This window comes from Nyctereutes procyonoides, unplaced genomic scaffold (genome assembly GCF_905146905.1).
Source record: "Nyctereutes procyonoides isolate TBG_1078 unplaced genomic scaffold, NYPRO_anot_genome, whole genome shotgun sequence".
In the NCBI taxonomy this organism is placed as follows: Eukaryota; Metazoa; Chordata; class Mammalia; order Carnivora; family Canidae; genus Nyctereutes; species Nyctereutes procyonoides.
Genome location: NW_026575046.1, coordinates 49,388,989 through 49,399,084, shown reverse-complemented (window position 1 = coordinate 49,399,084; position 10,096 = coordinate 49,388,989).

The following is a 10,096-nucleotide window of genomic DNA, read 5'->3' as shown; positions in this document are numbered from 1 at the left end:
AGAGAGAGAGAGAGAGAGATACATACACATCCTAGTGGTTTCTTTTCCTCTGGAGAACCCTGACTAATACAATAGGTTTTCATTTTCATTAGCTGCCTCTTGAATAAAGAGGAGAAAAATGGATTTGTTTTCTGCAAGAGTCAGGAATAAATGCAGGGTTTAAAGAAGGAAGGTGGCATCTGATGAGGGTCTTTCTTGCCATTAGATATCGGAGACACTGGAATGCTGAACAAAGAAGGAGATGGCTTTAAATAAGACCTCAGCTGAGTCTGGGTTGGGCCAGGCTAGGTCCCAGCTGGGCTGGTAACAGGGGAGTTCTCGGAGAAGTGCTGACTCTTACAGTGATAATAGATAGGACCAATTGCACTTGGCTGCAAATGGTGCGGAGAACAGGAGATGGAAGCCAAGTTGGTCAGCTAAACTGCTAGGCTGAGGCCCTGGGGAACATGAATGGAAGTGTCCGTGGATGGTGACAGGAAAGACAAGAATGTTCTGGTTCACAATGATGAGTTCTTAACGGGACCCTGCTCGACTCTACTTAGATATTTGGCATCTAGGGGGAAATGGGCTGGATATCCTGAGGAACATGGAACCCAAAATAAGAGGGGTCCCCTCGGGAGCTCTGAGAGTAGACGAGCTCCCCAATGAGATGAGCAGAGCCTGCAAAGGATCCCTGGGGACTAGGCCTATGGCGTGAGAGACAAGCAGCCAACAAGGGAAAGAAAAGAGGCTTGGCTGGCAACATCTCACAAGTCCAGCCAAAGAGCAAAGGCTCATTCCCAGAGCAGCCCTTCTTCTGAGGGGACACGGGTGCAGCAAGATGAGCCTGAGCTCCCTCACACCTCTCTGTGATCTTGGGTGAGAATTCACTTCTCTAAGCCAGCCTTCCTTAGGTGTCAATTGTAGATAAGTGCCACTGCACAGAGTTACTGTGAAGATCAGATGGGATTATAATTGTTAAGTATGGGGCATTTAATAGGTGTTTAATAAACCTCCTGGCCTGTCTGTTTGCAGGGGCCTACTCTTTGAGCACACGTGCCATTCTGCCCTGTGTCCAGAGAAGAGCAGACTGGCCTTTTGCTATACTCCCTGTGGACCAAGTGCTTTTCTAAGTGTTTTCCACATAGTTGCTCACTCTTCAAACAACCCTCTGGGTAGCACTTTTTGCAGATATGGAAACTGAAGCTCAGAGACTTACCCAAAGGCACACAGCCCTGAGGTGCCAGAGCCAAGTATCAGAGTCCGCTCGGCTCTGCTCGGCCACCCTGGGATGTTCTGCCCCCAGACCATGAGCTCCTTGAGGGCAAGGAGGGCCTCCTGGAGAATCTAGCACCATGCCCTACACGGTACCAGTCACGACACCCTGCAGAGCATTCAAACAGCATACTGGGCTACAGCAGTCTGATAGGTCCTCAAAGCAGCTTCTCAGAAAGCATGGGTGCCATGCCCAGAACAACGACGGTCAGACTGATGTGATGTACAAGAGGCAGAGACGACTGTGGGGATCAGTGGACAGATCTGCCTGGAGCCAGGGGCTGGGCTCTGAATGTTGAACCCATCACTTACTAACTAGGCAAGTTATATAGCACCTTTGGGCTCAGTTACCTCAAACATAAGGCAGATAATGAAAATACAAACCATAAGGGGTCTGATAATATAGGTAAAGCCTACTAATGGCAAGCTCTGGATAAATGTTCCTCATTTTAAGATGAAGCGCTGAGGCCTGGAAATGAAAGACAGCATCTGCCACTTGTCAGGCATCTGAGATGTTCCAGGCCCTGTCTCTGTATTATATTCACTTACCACACCACCTGCCTGGGAGGCGGGACTTATTATCCTTCATGACTGGCCAATGAGGAAGTTACGGGACAGAGAGGATGAGGGAGTGCCCCAGTTCACACAGCTGAATGACAAAGCCAACACAGACTTTGTTTTCTGACTCAAAACGCCACACCCTCTCCTGTCCTCAATATATCATGGAATGTTGAAGGGGAACACAGACCTGTTTGCCAGATGGTAGAGAGCACAAACTAGGGCAGGGGAGGAGGTGGGGGAGGGAGGATGAAGGGGGGGCAGAGACTCTCACTGGCTGGACCCCAGGGAGAGGAGCTTTAGAGATGCTCTATCACGCTGTGCCATCACTGTCCCTATGCCCAGGTGAGGAATGTGAGGCGTGGCTAAGTAAAGGGCCCTGCCTGAGGTCGTGCGGCCAGTAGGCACAGAGCCAGATTAGAACCGGCCTAACTCTAAACTCACAGAATGCCCAGGGCTCCCTGGATGGGGAGAAATGGCAGGTGAATGGGAGGTAGGGGAGGGAAACGATGACCCACAGGTGTCCCAAGAACCGCCTAGTGTATTCAGGGGACCACAAGGCTGCTAAGTGGATCTCTGAAGCCCACACAGATCATGAGAAGGGTTAGCTCCCTCCCAAGAGAGAAGGGGTGCTGGGGACAGAGCCAGGGTTCACCAAGCACACAGGTCTATAGTGAACATCACTCTGCCAGTCCAAACACACCGTCGGCCTTCTGTCTCACCACGGCGATACCAGGTCCTAGAAGGAAGGCACTGGGTGTCCGTCTTTGTTCTCCTGGCAATTCAATCAGCTGGCACATAGTATTTGAACTCCTGTCACATCCTCTGCTCCACCCACCCCATTGCTTGCTATCCTCATACCCTTTGTTTCTCCTCAAAGAACATGTCCCTTACCTGACATCAGATATTTACGTATGCATTGATTTACTGTCTATCTCCGTCCCACATGCCAGACAGTGATGATGAGAGACAGTCTGTTATGTACATGACTACGAGCACTTGGTGGAATTCCCGGCACGTGGGAGGCCATTCATAAACACCTGCCAGATAACTGAACGAATAGTAGGTGCTCAATATAGTTTTGTAAAAGCAGTGACTGGGCAGTGGCACTGGCACCGTACGCTGGGCAGGTACACGTGTTAATGTGTTGGGTCCTCACACATGGCTACGGAAGGAAGAATTCCACATCAGACGAGAGAGGAGTGACCTGCCCATGGTCAGGCGTCTAGTTGATGGCAGTGGTGGGCTTTAGGCCCAGTTCTGTTTGTCTGCACAGCCTGGGCCTGTCCTGCTTCTCCTTGCTGTCCCCAACCTAATGGGGGAATCAGAAAACAAGGTACTTGCTTCCCCCAGGAAAAGTGGCCTCATTTTATGGTTAGCCCACAAGATTTTTAATCTAGTCATTAGAGGATAACGACCAACCAGGCTGACTTAACTCATCCCCACTGCACCTGTTTCGTGAGCATCTATAAAGCAGTGGATGAGGTAACTGACCTCATCCGGAAGCTTCCTAACAGCTCCGTTGCTTTAATTTCCTGATTTTCCAGGGGCACAGAGAGGTGAGATAAATTGCCCTTGGCCACAGAACCAGCTCTTAGGAGAGCTGGGCAGAGATTTGACCCCAGCTCTGCTAGACTCCAAAGCCTGTGTTTTTCCCAAGTCGTTTTTCTTTATCTTGTAAGCATGCATTGGTTCTGGAGCCAAACTGTGCAAAGCCATCCCAGACAGGCATCAGGTCTTATCCTATTCCCATAGGATTTCAGACCCTTGGTAGCAGATTTCACCTTCAGTGTGAGTTTAGTAGTTTTAACAGGAGCCTCTGGAGACTGAAACACTTCATAAGAGTCCAACGAAAACAAATCTCTGAAGAAAATGTAAGCATTTGGGCTGAAGATTGGGTGTAATTGATAAACATCATCCTACCTACCCAGCGCCATGCCCATTTTCTGGGAACTACTCTGTCCCCACTCCAGCCATGGACCTCTAGCTGGAGAGGCCAGCAACTTATAGAGGCCCACTCCCCAATCTCTGTTGATTGGCCCAAATTGAGCCAATCATGGTCCATGCCTACCTCCAGCCCAAGTTTTGATTGGCCCAATGCAGAGCAATCAGAGACCTCCGCTAGGATTTTCTGAATGGGAACTGAGGGAGGATGTTAGTTAGTCCCTCTCTGCTGATAGGATGTGCAAGATATTCAACTCAAGAATCAAGAGACGGCAAATTCTCAGAAAGATATTTGGAGGTTGAGACAACCTGCTGTTGTCCCTGAGGACACATGAGGCTGAGATGGGGGCCTCCTCTGTGGATGCACTTGTTCAGCGCCATAGCCTGCCTCTCCAGGGGATTTCTCCATGGAAATGCCACCCACACAAGGGCCACCCTCACTCTGGTCCCACAACCTCTCATTGGCTTTACTATCTGCCCCTTCCCTAGCCTGAATTTCACCCAGCTGGGGCTGGAATGGCAAAACCCAGAATTTGTGGCTGCCCCCAGAGCCCTTCCCTTTTCATCTGAAATCCACCCACAGAAAAGCACCCCCACCCCACCTGTGTCTGCTCCCTTGGCTTCAGGAGGCTGGGTATAGTGTGTGAGAGGCACACACCCACGCTATGCACACAGGCACACATGCAGATCCATGCCTACTCTCCCTTTCAAATAGCTCCCCATTTATAGACGATCCAGCCATCACAGAGTATATTTGTGTCCTTGAACCCAGACCTCACACTTCCATTCACATGCACACATACTCTTCCACGCTGGCCACATAGGCACAGTAGCATCTACAGATGCCCACAATGTCACACACACACACACACACACACACTCACATTTCACACGTGCCTCTTCTATGGGACAGCTAACTTCCCCTGGGAAGGACTTGTACCCCAGAATGTGCAAAGTCAAGAGAACGAGAGGAAGTTAGAAATGGACGGGGGCTAGAGTAGAGGAGGAGCACGTGGCAGAAACAGAAATGTGCTTTATACCCATAATGATGCAAAGAGGAGGTGGATCTGCTTCTTTAGTGACACTAATAGCTCCCTTTGCTGAACACTCTCTGTGCCAGCCCTGTGCTAAAAGAGCTTTACTCCAAAGACCTTCCCCAGAAGGCCTTCTCCAGCCTGACCTCGCAAACCCCACCCTTTTTATATGCGCACGTGTGCACATGCACATGTGCATACATGCGTGCATGCAGATATGTGTGCACACCTGCTCCCTAGCTTGAGTAGACATCTCCACACACCTGTGTATGTGATAGTCATTTTACATTTCACAACAGTGTATGTTTTTATATTTTTAACTCTTTATCCTTGGATGTACAGAATGAACTTTTTGGCATCTGTAAGGATGCTCATGCACCTCTCCTGTTTTATCATGTATTTATATCTTGTACACAATACTGGCCAATTTTGTAAATGGATGTGTCATACAGAGAAAAAGTATCATTGAATACTCAAGATTTTAATTTTTAAAAACATCTTACCCATTGTTTATTCTTATACTCTAGAATATATGCCTCCTGCAGGCAGAGCTTTTTTTCTGTTCTGTTGACTGTTAAATTTCCAGTACTACAGTGCCTGGCACATCGTAGGCGATCAATAAAAATGTGGTCTTGTGAATATCTCATCTCATACTCCAGACCACACCATGAGGTCTCTAATCTTACAAGCCAGAGAGTGGGGGGCTTAGGAGGTAAGTGACTGCCTCGGGCACACAGCGTGAGTTACAAGCCAGGTTCTGGCCTGGGCTGTTTGGTTCCAGAACTTGGGCTATCAGTGCTCTGCAAGACTGAGGGAAAGCAAGTTCACCGTCGTCCTCTGGACTAAGCTTGCTCATCTGCAAAATGAAGATAAAGGAAATATTCTCTCATGTTTCATTTAGCTCAGAGACTGTGTGATTTCACAGCCAACACTTGGCACGTGTGGAAAACTCGATGCTTATCAAAGCATTTCCAAATAGCTTACCTGATTTGATTCGCATGACCCAGACATCGGGCCAGGCAGGTGAATCCGTGGCCTCAGTTCCAACCCCTGTTAGTGGTGAGGCCAGCCGTGAGCGCCTGAGTGTCACCAGGGTCGTGGGTTGCTAGAGTGGCACAGATTTCCAGCCTGAATCTTTAAAAGCAGGCTTGATGTGCTGTGCTAGAAAAGTGACAACCCTATTACCTCCAGTGTCTCTATCTTTGTTTCATTCAACTAATGTCCAGGAACACCTACTATGTGCCAGGCACCGCACCAGCCACAGGGGAAGAAGAGCAGACAAATCACTCCTGGGTATGGTCAGTGGGCTGAAGGCGACCCTTAGGAACACATGGGTGGGGCCCCTCGGGGTCCAGGAAGACTTCCCTAAAGAGGAATCACTGTTTTTGCTGAGACCAGTGGATGTGTAGGAATAAATGGAGCGTGGAGAGGGTGTTGCGGTGCTGAGACCCAGAGGTCAGAAAGCCAGACCACTGGGAGAGCCCACTCTGCCCATGATCGCCGCTGGGGACACAATGCTGCACAGCCAGCGCCTCCGACGCCACTGGCTTGTCAGGAAGGAGTTCCTTCCAACTCCTTCACCCGAAGGCTGGCTGCTGCCAGGCTCAAAGGTCCCTCCCAGACTTCCTCTCCCTGGCCTGCCTCCCCCCATCTCCAGGGAAGCGGGATTCATCCTAGGCCTGATTTATTAGCCTCATCCTGGAATCATCCCAGATGCTGTCACTGGTCTCATTTACTGACCTGCCTGAGGGCCGGAGAAGGAAATTCATTAGGCCGGGCAGAGCTGGCAGCCAGGCCCATCTGTCTGGGCATCTGTCCCCCATTTCCCCCACTTCTCCTCCCTTTCTATCCTCTCCACCTGCAAAGGGAATTTTGTGCCTGCAACCCTGCTCAGGATCACCAAGGCAATGACACCGCTGAGCTGCTGTCCCCTGGGGAGGATCCAGACCGAGGAGGAGGGGAGGCAGAGCACTCCCCCAGAAGCTCCTTTGCAGCCAGCCTTCTGCACCACACGGCATCCCCAGGCTGCCCTGACTCAGGAAACAAAGCATTTTCCATCGAGGATATGGAAACCTCCCTCTCCCAGTAACTGCTGGCAGGTACACCAGACCTGCCTGTTTGTATGCAAATGGTGTCTTCTCTGAGCAAGTTGTATGGAAATGAGAACCTCCAACACAGCCTGCTACCTTTAAAGCAGAAGACAAGGGGGCACTTCAGAAGCATCCTCATCCCAACATGGGGCAAGCAAGATGATGTTAGGTAGGGAGTAGAAGAATCAGGGCTTATTATTTTAGTATGTACTAAATAAATTTTTAATTCAAATTTATAATTAGCATATCTAACCCTTTGATTACATCAGTTGTAGCTGCTTTGACTAAAGCTTAAATAGATATTTACATTTTTAAAAGCAGGTCAAATTTTTAATGTTAAGTAAATTAACAGTGATAGGAGAGCTACAGATTTTGCAAAAATACTAGAGCTTAGGATACAATGTTTTAAAAGAACTGGGTGGTGAATGCATTGCCAAGGTTACATTCTTCTTGAGGTGGAGCAAAGCTTGATTAAGCCAGCCTATTTCATGGAGGGAAATAGCAACCCCAGGTAACTTGCTAAGCCAGCACCTGCTCTCCGCAGCCTGCAGAGGGGAAAGCACTTGAACCAGAAATTGCATGTGTGCAGTGACCCTAGAGTTTAAGTAAACACGGCTTCAGGCCTCACTAAATGTTTAGCCTCAGTGACTGGCTGTCAGGGGGGCAAGGCCTGAGGACCTCTGTCCCCAACAGCTGGCACCTTGGGAGCCAGCTGGGGCAATGCAGGAGGGGAGGGAAAGCCTGGGTCCCCTCTCCTCCCCCTGGTGACCTCTTCTAATATATGGAGAGAGGTAAGATGCTGAGACCCTTGGAGGCTGCAAGGAACAAATGCAGGGCAGTGTTTACAGCTTCTTCTGTGTTGGTAATATCCTGGAGTCAAGGGCACGCACACACACAGAGCAATCACTGAGTACAGTCACCTCCATCTCTATGCATAGACACGTGGCCTACATTGTTACAAGTGTACATTTACACGCAGTCACACTGACTCACACGCAGAGCTGTAGATATAGGCACACACACACCCCACAAAGAATGTACACACAAAAACAGCAACACACCTTCATGTCATTTTATACACGAGTTCACATTTCATGTGACTCTCATACACAGAGACAATAACCATGCCCACAGTCACCTACAGAGACGTGTACACATGTTCACGCAGCATCAACACAGAGCTAAACATGCATGCAGACATGCTGGCCTAGATATTCAAACACAGGCAGATACATAGAGAAAGAAAGACACCACATATACAAAGAAAGACACTTAGGCACAAAGATGCACAGCCACTTCCACACTTATATGCACATCCATAGATCCATTATGACACACACAGATAAGTACCCACATAGGTGATCTCAAACACACACACACACACACACACACACACAGGATGCAAATATATATTCCTGGCTGTAGTACAGAACAGCCCCACTTTTGGCTTGGAAATGTCACATGAGACATAACAGGATCCACCTCTCACGTGTCCCTTCTGTTGCCAGCATCTCAGCTCATCCAAGCACAGAAGCTGAGCCTGAGCCAGGTGTCTGGGTGCAGAGAGGAAGACACTCTTGCCTCCTTGTCACTTCCCTTCCCCAGCCTCACCAATGAGGTCAGGGGCTGAGGGCATCAAAAGGAGACCTTCCCTCCACTGTCCCAAAGGTTTCTGGGGGGACCGCAGTCACACACCCACCCCACACAAGTCTTTGGCACATGGTTTGTATTAGACACCCCATCTGCTGCTATAGCATGAAGCCAGTCGACCCACTGGCACTCATTCACAGAGATGGGGAGAGAAGGGGGAACCAGAGACCATTTAGGGTAGCAGAATCAAGAGGACCAGAGTTCAAATGCTCCCTCTAAGATTCCACAGCTGTGGATCTTGAGCAGGTCACTTCACCCCTCTAAGCCTCAGAGTCCTCATCTGTAAGGTGAGTGTGATAATAGTACCTAGCTCAAAGAATCGCACTGAGAACTAAATTAGATAATGCTCATAGAACTCCTAGCCCAGCTCTCATCACACAGTAGGCACACTACACACCAGGATTTCTCAACTTTGATGCTGTGGACATTTGGGGCCAGAGAATTCTCGGCTGTGTGTGTGTACGGTTGGTGGCTGCCCTGGGCAGTGTAGGATATTTAGCGGCATCCCCTAGCCTCTGCCAGCTAGATGCCAACAGCACCCCCATCCGAGTTGTGACAACAAAAAAATGTCTCCAGACATTACCAAAGGTCTCCTGGGGGGGGGGGGCAAAATCTCCCCATGTTGAGAATCGCTGCTTTAAAAGTTGACTCTTATTTTGTTGTTGTTGTTGCTATGACTGCTACCATCATTAGTACCACATTAGCTGTAAGGCTATCAGAACAGAAAGGGGACCTGGAGGGGACCGAGAAGACACTTTCATTCCAATAGTCACTTCCTTCCTCTCTCTACCTTCCCTTGCCCATTCTCTGCTTTTGCTCCTGAGGCCACCTCCTGGGACCAGACCTGGCCTGGCCAAGCAGCTGGAGGAAGGCAGTGAGGTACGTGCAGGGGAGTGGGGAGTGGAGTTGGAATTGCTTCCTGAGAATAAGCAGACTGCCCAGGAGCAGCTACACACCCGGGAACGGGGCTTCCTGGGAGAATTGCAGGATGTACCTAGCTTCTGGGTGAACTTGGGTGGGGCAGAGGTGGGGGGCAGTGAGCTGACAGGATTGGGGAAGTCAGGAGCAAAGAAAGCCACATGGAAAAGCATAGGGGCACCACCATAAGTGACTTCTTGAAAAATAACCTCATTGTATCTATTAAAACACAACATATTTATCTCTGTTGAGCAAGTAATTAACACAATTAAAGGTAATGTGGCACAGACTTTGTAATTAAAAACAAAGGTGAGGGGCACCTGGGTGGCTCAGTTGGTTAAGCATCTGCCTTTGGCTCAGGTCATGATCCCAGGGTCCCAGGATCAAGTCCCACATCAGGCTCCCTGCTCAGTGGGGAGCCTGTTTCTCCCTCTCCCTTTGCCTGCTGCTCCCCCTGCTTGTGCTCTCTCTGTATCTGTCAAATAAATAAAATCTTTTAAAAAATTAAAACTTAAAAAAAATAAAAACAAGGTGAAAGTAGCTGATATTTGATTGTATAACCCACTTAAAAAGAAGCCAAAATTTATGAATGTCTCCGAGTTATTTTATTGTTAAAGCAGAGAATTCAAGGGAAATTGTCAGCAGACT